Below are 14,141 nucleotides of genomic sequence, written 5' to 3'. Positions count from 1 at the left end.
CTTATCGGACAACCCTGTTGAGATTGTGGATTCTTAGAGTCAGCACCTTATCATCTACATCAGTCATAGTCAGGAGGTCAAGTCCATCCCACTTACAGTGACCTCCTCCATTACATGGTCCTTCGAGCCGGATTTACAGTTTCACAGGCAAGATGGCTTTCTCATCCACTCCTCGTCCTCGTCGCGATGGTCATCGGCCTCGTTACCTCGATGACTTCTTGGTGCAGTTGCCGAGGAGATCACTACCACAGGTGCATGTGTCGCACAACCAGTCCCCTGATGACCATGGGGCACATCCCAACACCTCAGCCACTCCAGCTGACCAGACTTCTCAGCATGGCACCTCAGACGTGGTATTATCAGTACTGAGAGAAATGCAGGAAGATAATAATCAGCTCAGACGAGAGGTTCAGACTCTGCTTGGTGCCCTCTCTCTCCGGTCCTCAGCCCTCCAGACGTCACCAGCTCCCCAACCTTCTGCATTAGGCCCCCGTACCCAGGACCAGAGGCAGTCCTTGTGGACTGATTCCATGCCTCAGTCTCCTCATCCTGACCATGCCTCCAGACACTACCCACACACGGTACGTTCCTTTCACATACCAGAGGATGACATACAGGATTTACCTTGGCCAGAGGCATCACTTCCACTTGATCCTCAGAGTGCTGAGCCATTCCCTGTTCCACCACCTCCGGTATCAGAAATTCCTGCTAGTGCAGCAGCCTCAGGTCCTTTCAGATGTACGTCACCTTATCAGTACAGTCAACTTCCTGTGACTGAACAGGTCGGGAAAATTAACGTGAAGGACGAGTATGGGCCTGGAGCATGTGTGAAGAGGCAGGTCACCCCTGAATATGCAGAGCCATACACCTTTCAGCGCCAACAACCAGAAAGCTTCTGGGAGATGACTGGGGACCCGCCTCGCTGGCCGCCAACTGATTCCAAAGCCTGGAGGAAATATGGTCAGCACAAACCTCTACCAAGTACAGAGACCGTGTACCGGGGACCAACACCACACATTCCATACTTCACGTCTGATGACCCCAGCCAGTTCGCTCGTTTGCGAATGGCCCTTGACAATATCCTGCCTCACGATGCAACTGAACGTTTCAAGTACCAGATCCTAGTCGATCACCTCAAGTTGGAAGACGCCCTCCTTATTGCCGATTCCTACAGCAATAGTCGCTATCCATACAGCCAGACCATGTCATCCCTGATAGAGCTGTATGGTCAACCTCACAAACTTGCCCTGCAGCGGATCACTGACGTGTTGTCAGAGTCTCCGGTGCGAAGTGGTGACAGCCGAGCGTTCCGTCTTTTCGCCCTGAAAGTGAGGGCTCTTGTGGGAATGTTAGAACAGCTTGGGAAAGAGGGGAGAGCAGAACTAGAGTGTGGGTCACACGTCACCAGACTGCTGTCCAAACTGCCACACAGTCTTCGAGCGCAGTTTAAGCGGTTCATCAATCCTCTTCAGACACCCATCCCAACCTTAGCAGATTTGGCAGAGTGGCTTGAATATGAAGTCCGCATCCAAGATGATGATGTGTATTTCCATCATCATCAGCAACCTCGAGAGCCACGTGTGGATCGTGGGAAGGGTGCCAGACCCAAGCAGAGATCTGCAGCGGCAACCACAACCATCTTATTGGGCTACGACCCTCCTGCTAAAGGCCCAGAGCCTCCAAAACAGGCATCACGTCCAGTTTCCAAATTGGGGAAGCCAAAGAAATTCTGCCCCTTCTGTAATAATCTTCAGCACTATTTCAATCAGTGCACAGATTTCAAGAAGCTCAATATAGAGCAGAAGTTGTCTTGGATTCAGACAGGCAAGCGGTGCTGGAGATGTGGAAGGGACCATCCAGAGGCGCAATGCTACCTGAAAGCTAGATGCCAGCAATGCAATCAGGTGCATTTGGAGACACTCCATGAGATTAATGCATCGCGATCCACTAGTTCTGACAGACCGGCGGAGGAAGCTGTCCAACCCGTCACGTACTACGTTGATCCAACATGGGGGACCAGCTGTGTGCTACTGAAAATGGTCAGGGTGTGCCTCTATAATGGCAAAATGAAGCTAGAGACATATGCCATCCTAGATGATGGGTCAGAGCGCACAATCCTTCTTCACAGTGCTGCCCAAGAGCTGGGCCTTCAGGGAAAGAGGGAGGAGTTGGCGCTCCGAACCATCCGACAAGATATTAGAACGGTGGAAGGACATTCCGTTTCCTTCTCTATAGCCTCCGCCACTGACCCTCGGAGACGGTTCCGGATCCAAAGAGCATTCACTGCCACTGAGCTTGGGCTTGCCAAACACTCACATCCAGCTGATGCACTGCAAAGGTCCTACCGCCACCTGCGAAGTCTTCCACTTCATTCGTTCCACCAAGCTCAACCATTATTGCTGATTGGCTCTGACTACCCACATCTCCTGACTCCAATAGAGCCTGTCCATCTGGGTCCACGGGGAGGACCAGCTGCACTCAAGACACGGCTGGGTTGGACTCTGCAGGGTCCAGCCAAGGTTCTTCTACATCAAGCCTCCACTCCTCAGTGTCTACTCACAAGCACCCTGACTCCCAGTGCTGAACTTCTCAGTAATGTAGCCAAGCTCTGGCAGATGGATGTTCTCCCATACCAGAATGAGAAGGTGGCCACACGTTCAAAACAGGATACCATGGCTGTCAAGATGCTAGAGGAGAAGACCATTAGAGTGGAGGTGGATGGTATCAAGCGGTATGCCACCCCGTTGCTGTGGAAAGAGGAACCAGTCCCGCTTCATTCCACTAAGGACTCTGTCTTGGGTCACCTGCGAGCTACGGAGAAGCGCCTCCTGAAGACGCCTGTACAAGCAGCCACCTATAACCAGGAAATTCAGAAGCTGGTGGATGCAAGCTATGTGAGTAAACTGACCATCGCAGACATGGAGATGGATGGTAGCACCTGGTACATACCACACCACATGGTTCAGCATAATGGCAAGGATCGCGTTGTCTTCAACTGTTCTTTCATGCACAATGGTAACAGCCTGAATCAGCATCTCCTACCTGGTCCTACCCTGGGCTCGACGCTCCTGGGTGTGTTACTTCGCTTCCGGGAGTATCCCATTGCAGTGAGCAGTGACATCAAGGGGATGTTTCATCAGGTCCGCCTCTTGACTCAGGACAAGCCCTTCCTCCGGTTCCTCTGGAGAGATATGGATCGCACGAGGCAACCAGAGGTTTACGAATGGCAAGTGTTGCCTTTCGGGACGACATGCAGTCCCTGCTGTGCCACCTATGCTCTGCAGCGGCACGTTCTGGATCACAGCAGCCCCAGCGAGGATACCCGTCACACAGTGGAGAAATGTTTCTATGTTGACAATCTCCTCCAGAGCTTCGCATCATTTCCCGAAGCCCAGCAACTGGTTAACAAAATCCAGCAGTTGCTGCTCACCGGTGGCTTCGAATTACGACAGTGGGCTTCCAACTACCCAGAACTCATCAGTCATATGCCACCTGGATCAGTCTCACAGAGCAGTGAACTGTGGTTTTCCCCCGATGGGACTGATGTACCAGAGCGGACTCTGGGCCTGCAATGGCACTGTCAGTCTGACGAGCTCAGATATCAGATTCGGCACACTGAGCAGTTGGTGGAGCCCACAATGCGCAACATCTATCGGGTTCTGGCCAAGCAGTATGATCCGCTTGGCCTTCTCATTCCTTACACCACTCGGGCCAAAATCCTGGTGCAGCATCTCTGGAGGAAAAGGAGAGACTGGGATGATCCAAATCTGCCAATCGACCTGCTGCAGCTGTGGCATGCATGGGAAAGTGAATTGATTCAGCTCCCTGATGTCTCCCTGCCACGTTGTTACGTGCAGCCAGAGACAGACCCATCCCTTTGCAAGCAGAGCATCCACATCTTCTCTGATGCATCTGAGAAGGCATATGGAGCTGTAGCCTACCTTCAGACAGAAGATCATATGGGGGGGATCCAGGTAGCCTTCCTAGCTGCCCGATCTCGAGTTGCTCCCGTCCGTCAACAGTCCATTCCGAGGTTGGAGCTCTGTGCTGCTCATGTGGGAGCCCAGCTTGCTGCTGTCCTCAAGAGGGAACTCACCCTTCATATCTCAAGCATTGTCTATTGGACCGACTCCACTACAGTCCTGAACTGGCTCCAGTCCCAATCCTGCCGCTACAAGATCTTTGTGGGCTCTAGAGTTGCAGATATTCAAGAGCTAACTGAAGGGAGCCTGTGGAGATATGTCAGATCAGGCGACAATCCTGCCGGTGTGCGTCCATGAGACTAAACCACACCATCACTCATCACACGGCATATAGCATTTTACAGTCTGTTAAATCCCCTCACTCACATTATGGATGTGTGCTTCGGATTCTTGCTAAATAAATGAGTGAACGACAGATACCTGAGTGGCAGTGGATTTTGTGGATATGCCATCTGTTCTTATCGGACAACCCTGTTGAGATTGTGGATTCTTAGAGTCAGCACCTTATCATCTACATCAGTCATAGTCAGGAGGTCAAGTCCATCCCACTTACAGTGACCTCCTCCATTACAGTGTGTGTGTGTTTTAAAGATTATTGCCTGACCTGTGTGCAAACAAAAAGATGTTGTATAGTTCTGAGTAAATCCAGGGTAAGTGGCTATTAAGGAGGGTGAATTATAACATCTGTTGGTACATGATAGGAGATTAGACAGATAAATAGGGTGTTTATCCAGCATGGTTTTATAATTAAAATAGATTAATTTGTTTTGCTAGGACCAGGATCATTAAGTACACAATAATGTGTGGTGCACAAAGAACTGGTCATAAAAATAGTCAAAACAAACAACTGCAGAGTAGAGGTGCATTATTACCCTTTAACATCATTTTTCCATTGCACTCCCTCTTAAGGTGTGAATAGGAGCATGTAAAACATTAAAAATAAGAAAAAAGTATCAAACAACAAACAGATTTAACACAGTTAAGGGGTTAATGTAACCTTTAAAAAATCTACACAATGCCCACAGGTTGAGTCTAGTCTACAGCATCTTACATTTCATAAGAAAGATTTAATGAACCTAAAACCAGTTTGGTCAGGGTTTGAGTTGCATAAAGAAAATCAAAGTTTATATAACAACTGGGAAGTTTACTGTAGTTACCACGAGTAAATACTAAAAGATATCAGAGGTTTAAATACCACAGAGGGACCAGTTCGTCTTGTTTGTAGGGAGGTGAAATATTGAACCAGTGATAAAACAATGATGAGATCAAAAAAGAATTTAGGAACTGAAGGGCAGCAGGGTAGTATTTGTCAATAATCAATACAAGGTCAGTAAGTATTTGTATCAATCAGAGTGATGTGGAAATATAAGCTATAACCAAAATTTGGCATATCTCAGTGTGTGGTGTACAGCGTGGCCTTAGAAACATTTGAGGAAACTGGACAAGTGCAGGACAAAAAAAGAAGTGGCAGGCCTAGAAAATTATATCCAGCAGATGAACAGTATCTGAAAGTCCTGTCCTTCAGAAATAGGAAAAATCCAAACAAAGACCTGACACACGACCTGGATGATGCATCTGAACCTTCAGATGATCCATTTACTGTTCACTGAAGCCTCATCAGAAATGGTCTCAGTGGAAGGTTGGCTGTCAAGAAGCCATTCTTAAGGACAGGAAACAGGGAGAAAAGGCTGAGGTATAGCAAATTACACTAGAACTGGGTGGAAAATCAGTAGAAACACTTGTTATGGAGTGATAAATCCAAAATTTGGCTCAAATTGTTATCAGTACGTACACAAGGGGGAGAAGAGAGAGGTTTACAGACATCCGTTAAACACAGTGGAGACTGTCTTCTCCGTGACAAGACACAGTATATAAATCAATGTCCCCGCAGTGGACTTGTTTCATGTGGAGGAGGAAATTCCATGGGAAGCAGGAGCTGTTTGTTTAATGGATTGACCCTTAGTTTAACTTCTAGACCACCCCTGACTGTTTTGTCCACAAGTCCAAACCCAAAAGTCAACAGGAAGTTATCCTGATGATTCAGTTGTGCACCTCTCGGATGTCTTCGGCGTTTGTTCTCAGGCTGATAATTTTAGACGTTGATCTTGCACGATGCCACCCTTCCTGTGCTGTGCTTTTTCGGTGCTTAGTCGAAAGACGGAAGTTTGAATCTTTTGAATAATCAGCAGATTATTCATAATGTGCTGATTTAGTATTTCAGGCACATTGTCCCAGTCCAAAAAAATATCAGCTGACTCTTAGGACATTATTGAAACAAGTGGAGATATAATTCAAAAATATGTTGGTAAATAAATCTGACATAGTTTAACACCACATGACTAATTCCTGTGTGTAAATCACCATTAGTAAATGGCTCAGTAGAACCTCAATAAATAAACTATAAAGCATGATCATGCTGCTGAAAAAATGGAAACTGCTTCTCTGTGCATGACAGCGAGGTATTTCTCTTAACAATGCTCCAAGTTACCAAGTCTGAAATGGATTACACAGACTCAGAAATGTTTCCAGCAATATTTTTTGTGCCAGTGAAACAATGACAGTTTGGTGAAAGTGTAACTAGTCTGACTGGAATTGTGCGCTAATCATTAAATTGGTTTACTTGCTCTTTCCTGTTGAGGTTTAAGGCTTTACTTTACTTTGTTCCCTGAATCTCACCTTGAAACCTTCAGTTTAGATGCTTTGTGGAATTATCAGCAGGCACCTCCAACAGTCTTGGCTTAGTTTCTTTTAGGTATTTCCTTTTTCTGAAGAACTGAAATGACTGAATCATGCCAGAAACCACCCGACCCCAGCCTAGCCTTTCACTGAAGGTTTACATTGAAGCAGCAATGACAAAACTGTTTGTGTGTGTTCCCTCTTGTACACCTAAAATTGATAAAACTCTGCTGTTGTTCACATATTTCAAACAATGTTCTGTGTTAAATGTGTGAGTATATGACCTGTGCTCTCTTTAACTGTTAGAGTTCAGAAAACTCTGTATAGCTCACCAGTCACAGTGTGAAGTAATAAAGGAAATATACATGCACTCATCATGGGCATGAATGTTATTGTGTAAGCATACACTGACTTAAATCTTTAAATAAGCGCTGATGAAGGTTTTACAGTATCTTTAAACCAGGTCGAGGCCTGTTTATTTCATTGGTGATCATGATTGACTAGTAGAAATTGGTATTTTCTCTTTCATAGCATAAAAATAATTTTCGTGCCAGCACTCATTGGATTGACCGATACTCAGAGCAATGGGAAAGTCCAAGGAACTCAGTGAAGATCTAAGAAGGAGAAGTGTAGATTTATAATTCAGGTCTTTTGGAGCTATTTCTAAACAACTGCAGATTCCAAAAAATGTACATAAGTACAAGTTATTGTACTAACGGACTGACACCTGAGAAGGCATGAGTTAGGAACGACCCAGGAACCACCAAGAGCTGCCCCAAAAATGAAGCCCCTGCTCCAAAGTCGACATCTTCAAGCTCATCTGAAAATCGGAGTTGTCCACATGGACAGGCCAAATGCCTTCTGGAGAAAGGTTTAATGGTCAGATGGTCAAAATGATCCCAAACAAAAAATCAAAACTGCTTTTTGAAAGATAAAGCAGGCTAACGTCAAACTTCTGGAATGGCCTTCCCAAAGCGCCGACCTGAAAATACTGAAAATTTGTGGACTATGCTTAAGGACTGAGTTTGTGCCAACCAAGTTTAATGAAACTTTACAAATTCTTTCAAGAAGCGTGTTCAAATATCCAGTCACGATTATACTGGAGTCTCATTGATGCCTATAGGAAGCATCTGGTTCAGGTGCAACTTTCTGAGGGACATTAAAACAAATAATAATGGGGATGTTTATATTTGCAGATAGGGTTATAGGCATATATTTTTTTACCCTGTGTTGATAAGAGAAACCCCCCCCCCCCCCCCCCCCCCCGAAGTTTTACAAAATTAAAACTTGTGCAACAATTTCTTCCACTAGAAGTCTACTGGAATGATGCAGCTTGTGCCATCAAAGCTATATTCCCACAAAGCACTGCAACTCAGCTGAGTCTTCAGAAACTTGTGAAGCAGAAAGCTTCAAGAGCTCCACTGTGTGAATGCCTTCAATTTAAGAGGCTTTGCATATAAATGGTACTATTAAATTTCAGGGCAAAGTGTTGCTACTTCATGCTGTCATCCTGCAGAATATCAAGCTAACAAAACATTTTGTCTTTGTTTTTCTAACTGGGTGCGAGCCCAGAAAATAAAATCCAATAAAAGATCAAGTATCAGCCACAACACTACTCTGCTTTTTCTGCTGAACAAGCCTTTCTGTGCTGCTGTGTGCTGGGGTTCCAGCAGGGTTTTTTGAGCATGAGCAAATCTAAGGGTTCGTTTATTTTTATTATGTTATTATTTATTTCAGTCATGTAGCAAACATCTTGGACAGAGGGATGCAGTAAAAGTTCATTTCTGTTCCTACAGACAATAATCTATTCTCTGTGGCTAATTATTGTACATCAAGGCAAACAAAACTTCAAAACCGGTGCTTCAATTTTTATTTATATCATTTTAACATATTTCTATGTTACAGTGAAGAATGATCATACGTATGTCTTAAGTTTCATGGGTGCCCAAGTTTTTAAATGGTTAATTTGTTGTAAAAATCCTTACACTGATCACAAAGGCACAAGTAACTTCAAAAGCAGTACCTTAACAGATGCCACACCAATGATGAGCTGTTTTACCATTAAGTTATAAAGTAAGGTGCTTTATATTCTATTGTATGAAAGGAGAATAGAAGCATCTCACTGAATTGTCCTCTAACTTTACTGAAAATAGCAGCCTGTGCAAGAAAATCAGTCTAGTGGAATATTATATGGAAGGATGCTCTGTGTGTATCATGCATACATATGTTCCTGTGTAATATACTAAGCAGCCTTTGCTTAATTTGTCTGTACAGCATCTTCCAGCGTTATTGAAATTTAGGTTTTTTGCACAAAACTCACAGTATAAATGCAAAGTGCAAATAATTTGTAGTTTAATAAACAGCAGTTTAGGTAAATGGACGTTATGTTGCACACTTTCTTGAATACGGGGGCTGATGAGATCACTGTTTTGCTATTTTAGCTCATTGAAGGACACAGCAGGAAACCCTTTGGTCACAGCAAAACATATCAACACAGAACAATCAGCCTGCTTTGACTGACAGTATTATATAAGCGCCAAACAATTAATGTCCTTTCTTTGTGCTGATCCACTTTGATCACATGTTCCTCTGCTGTCTTAATTACTTTACAGGGTGTCTCTGCTGAGGTGACGTGATTAGCACGTGAATATGCATGTGCTTGCTGCGTAATTAAAGTGCACAGAAATGCTGGCGTGGGATTGGAGAAGCAGTTGGATCACGAGAAAGGCCTCTCTGTGTGTTGGTCCACCAGGGCACAGAGACCTCACATTGTGCGTCAGGCCAGCGCTGGGTTACTGTATTGTCCGTTGCTTTCCCACCTCCCTTTCTCTCTCCTGCGTAGCCACGCACCAGAGAAGAGGAAGAAAGTGGCTTTTCATTCATGGGTAACTTGGAGCATGCACAGGAACTCAATGAAGAGGGGAGCCAGTCAGCTGGCTACAACTGCCTTTTATGATCTTGAGCCATTTCCCAGCAACAAGCAACTTGCATGAACACTACAGAGTGACTCCAGGAAGCAGTGACCAGGGTGCAAAAGACCAATCAGAGTGCAATCTTTACTAGCAGGCTTTATTGCTGTAGTGTAACTTTTCTTTGGTCAGACTTCAAGGTCTACTTTGAGTTCAAACGAGCATTCGCTACTGAGTCTCAGGGCATTCAGTGCAGAACATTTTGAAAAGCAAGTTTCCTTACTTATGTAAGAGGCCCGAATGTTTTCTGGAATAAATGAAAAGTCGGCCTTTATAAAAGCTGTATTTTATTTATTAGCACATTTATTAGCATTGGGAGACTTAATTCAACATTCAGATTGATCATTAATAGGCAACAGTGTAATAACGACAGTAGCTGAGGATTCTCCGGGTCCAATTGTAATTTACCTTGTCACAAGCCCTACCCACCTCAACTACTGTTGCTTTTATTAGATATGTAAGATAAGCTTGAAGACACTATATCCAGCTCACATTTGCTATTAAAGCCCCCTAAAAGAGTTCTGGCTGCAAGGTCTAAGGCGCTGCGTTTAGCCTGCAGTCTCCCCTAGAGGTGTGGGTTCAAAAACCCCTTCTGACAACACATTTCTTGCAAGAAAATGCTTACATATTTTCCTTAGGGATTAATGAAGTATTCTGATTCTCATTGCTTCCATTAGGAGTTAAGAAGCTAAATAACAGCTGATCTTACTAAAATAGACTTTATTAACAAATCATCAGCAAGTGTGTGTCTGTAAAAGACCAAGAATGGTCAGTTTGCTGGTCTGGAGCATTCAGGTGTGTGTCATCACATTGCCACAGTCTTCCTGACAGTGGAGGTCCCAGCAAATTCACCCCAAGATCAGACTGAGCAATGCTCAGAGAAACTGTAAAAACCCCATAAGCTACATCTCAGACTCTACAGACCTCAGTTAGCGTGTCAAACATTAAAGTTCAAGTACAATTAGAAAAGAATGGAACAAGTGTAGATTATTTGGAAGGACTGCCAGGAGAAAACCTCTTCTCTCTGAAAGAGCACGGTGTAGTTTTGTAACGTTATGTTGCATGATATATAACAATATGAATGTCACAGAACATTAGGGTGTAATCTAATGTGAGCCACTCAATAAAGTGCCTTTTTTTGGTAAATGTAAGTATTTCCAAATTACTAATTAATTGATATTTCATTTGTGTTATCGCGTCAGATCATATCAGCATTCAAGATCGGCCTGCATCCGAGCCAAGAATGGCAGAAAAAATCAGTTGAAATGACATCTGCAGAGGTGTGACCTGACTCCAAGTAGCCCCATCTGTTTGGAAGCATTCAGCAACATTTCCCACCTGGACCGCTGCCTGCACAGATTATGCTTCCGCTGCATTTACGAGTGGTCCAAGAACAAAGCAGAGCATCCGCTGTGTCTTACCACAGTATAAAATTAGACACGTTCACACAATGAATGACCCTCTTTGCATACATTTACACAACTTAAAGTGACATCTGAAGATTTTAGATAGATATTTTTCATGTCATGACTAGGCTGAGTTAAGTAATATCGTATAATCACACCACAGCATGTTAAAGCATCTATGGGAATGTATAAGTTTTAAGTGCTAATCACGGCAGGCGTTAATTCTCCAGAGACTTCACTGTCAGCTCCATTTTCCTTTGTATCCTTTCATCCCTGCTTCCCCTTACTCTCCCTTTTGTGTATACTATCACACCACCGGTTATGCAACAGGTCTTGGCCAGAGGTCTGAGTTTTCTGTTGTTGTAGTGTAACAAGGAGCCCTGTGACGAAGTGTTTCGGCCAAATCTTTCCCTGCTCGCTGAAACTGATGCTTCCCTCCTCCTCAGCTCTCTCTAGTCTCAAGTTGCCTTATATCAAACATGTTAACTATTAAACTGCCTGTTGAGAAGGTCCAAAAGAATAACACAGCTCAGTTTAGATTATTATACCAGAGCTGTAAAAATCTATCCTGGCCTCCCTCCCTCTTACTTTTTATTTCATAAGAAAAACATAAAGCAAGGACATGTGCTTAGTAGGATATAGGAAGTGAAAGACATGTTACTAAAAGAAGTCTTTATAGTGAACATGAATCCGAAAGGGGTGATTAAATTACCCAATTTAGAACTGTGTTTTCAATAAATGCACATCAGGGCTTCTAAACATCAGCTAAACTATGAGTGAAAGGGTGGGAGATTCTTATTTGTTATTTCTCAGTTTCTTTTATTTCTTTTTATTTCTTCTACAGTTAACCTGTTTTCATCAGGTTTGTGGCTGTCTCCAGATCCATGCTTTTGGAAATAAAGACTTCCCATTAGATGTACCGCTTTGCTTTTCTGAACTACGTCTGTGCTAAGATTATTTTCTCCGCATGATCTCGATGTGCTAATTTAATTTAGCTTTAGAGGCCACGGTGTTCCCATTTTAAGTCGCTGTCAAGCAAAGAAAACCATGGCCAAAAACAAACAAAGGCATGGCAGCCATGAACATCTCTGAATCACAGCTTCAGGTTATTGCCGGTTTGATTATAGAATAAAGACGGTATATGCGACAATACTAAAAACTATACATTTACAAAGAGCCTATGAATCTATGAAGCTGCAGGATTGAAGGAGTCTACACTGAACCAGTAATGATCTCCCCTGCAATTAAAACAAAAGGAGTTTTGGAGGAAAGCATTGTTGAAAAGTGACAATGTCATATTACATGTGAGGGAACACACATGTAACAAAAATATAAGAGACAAAACTAAATGGCTCTTATGAGGGGAAATTTCAAACTTCATCCTACATGATCAGGAGTTTAGCAAACAAAATCCCTGAAGGTTTTTATCTATATCAGATATTATGGCTACTTTGTGTTTCTTACCAACAATACTTTAGTATTTATATGCACCCCTACAATAAAATAATAACAATACCACTCGTTTTTTTAAAAATTGCATAGTGAAAAAAATCTACATCTACATAAGGATATTTTTGACATTTTTGATATAATGCCAGCAGAGATTTGCACCAAATGAACAGCTGCAATCTCTTATACAGTGTTGTATGTGGTTTGTCTCACTCTATTTTTTGTTTGTTTGTTTCTCTTTGGTCTAATCTGGTAGTTCCAGTCTAACAGCTGGTGGCTTTTTTAAAGGCTTCTGTTTTTGCGCTCCAGAAAATCAAGCATAGAAGCATGGATGGATTTCTCTAAATACATCGTGCACTGTGGTAACACTGAGCTGCTCACTTTGTCAGTGTCTGTTCACTTGGATGTTTGTTTCTACTCAGCATATTCAATTCCTTGGCCCATTTTTACTTCTCCAGCTGAATCAGCGGAACATGCTGCAATGATGCATTTTTTAAGCTAAAGATGTCTGTTGACCCAAACTAAAAAGCAAACAGGATAAAGGAAAATGCTGAGGGAAGAGGAACACATCCAGCCTAGCTTTTTGTTTTTTATTCATCTGAAACAACAGAATGGTTCATTCGGTTTGTGCCTATAATGGATTGTTTGTGAGTGGAAATCTTTTCTCTTTACATTCCCATTATTCCAACTGCTGTCATGTAATTCATTTCTTTCTTTGTGTCTTCCTTTTAGCTTTAGGAATGGAAAAAAGCCAAAACCAAAACAGAACATTTATCATAAATTCCTAATTATTTAAAAAAATAAAACATCTAATGAATGGGACCGTTTTTAGCATCACTCCTGTATTCTGGAGGATGATTTTGTCACATTTTTACTCCAACTAAGCAATCAAAAGGCACTTTTCCATTTATGTTAACCCAGCTAAAAGCTGCTGTACTGATTAAGGAAGATATAGCTTTCAGAGACGGTGTGTGCTTGAATGTGATCACGAAATGGAAAAAAAAGAAGATAAAACTTCCCAGGAATTTCCACTTCATTGAACAGTTTGTACTACTCTCTTCACAGGACAGCACAAACTGGCTCGAACCAGAATAGAAAGTAAAGTGGGAGGTGCTGCACAAATCTGAGAACAGAGACAATATGTCAGAGTCTATAGAGAAACAAATACTCTGGAGCTCCTCAAATATTAGCCTAATAACAGCCATAGCAGCACACCGGTGACAATGTTAGAAATAAAGACGATGCTGCTTCTTTGCAGAGCTGTAAAAGTCTTCTTTACAAGAAGGGTAAAACAGGGTTGCTTTCACAACAGTCCCAGTTTGGTGCATTTGTCTAAAAAGAAGATTTGAGACAAAAGTAAAGCCTGATAACTGACCCAATGACCCAAAGCAAACATCTAAACCACGCAAGAACTATTCAGTCAACTGGACTGTCTATGCAGGATTTTATGAGATCCCACGTAGCAGCTTGACAGAATGATAAGGGTGACCAGTCCCTCCTTTAGGCAGCAAGGACTCAAATGTCTGCAGCTTACTCAACGTATTGGCAGGTAAAATCCCTTAAGAGTTCCGGTGGTGCAATTGCTGAAGTGTGAAGAACAAAATTATTATTTTGTGCTTCTTAACCTTATAACCACAACTTTCTGTAACTCTTTATCT

Source organism: Astatotilapia calliptera, chromosome 6 (assembly GCF_964374335.1).
Source record: "Astatotilapia calliptera chromosome 6, fAstCal68.1, whole genome shotgun sequence".
Lineage (NCBI taxonomy): Eukaryota > Metazoa > Chordata > Actinopteri > Cichliformes > Cichlidae > Astatotilapia > Astatotilapia calliptera.
This window is presented reverse-complemented; position numbering follows the sequence as displayed.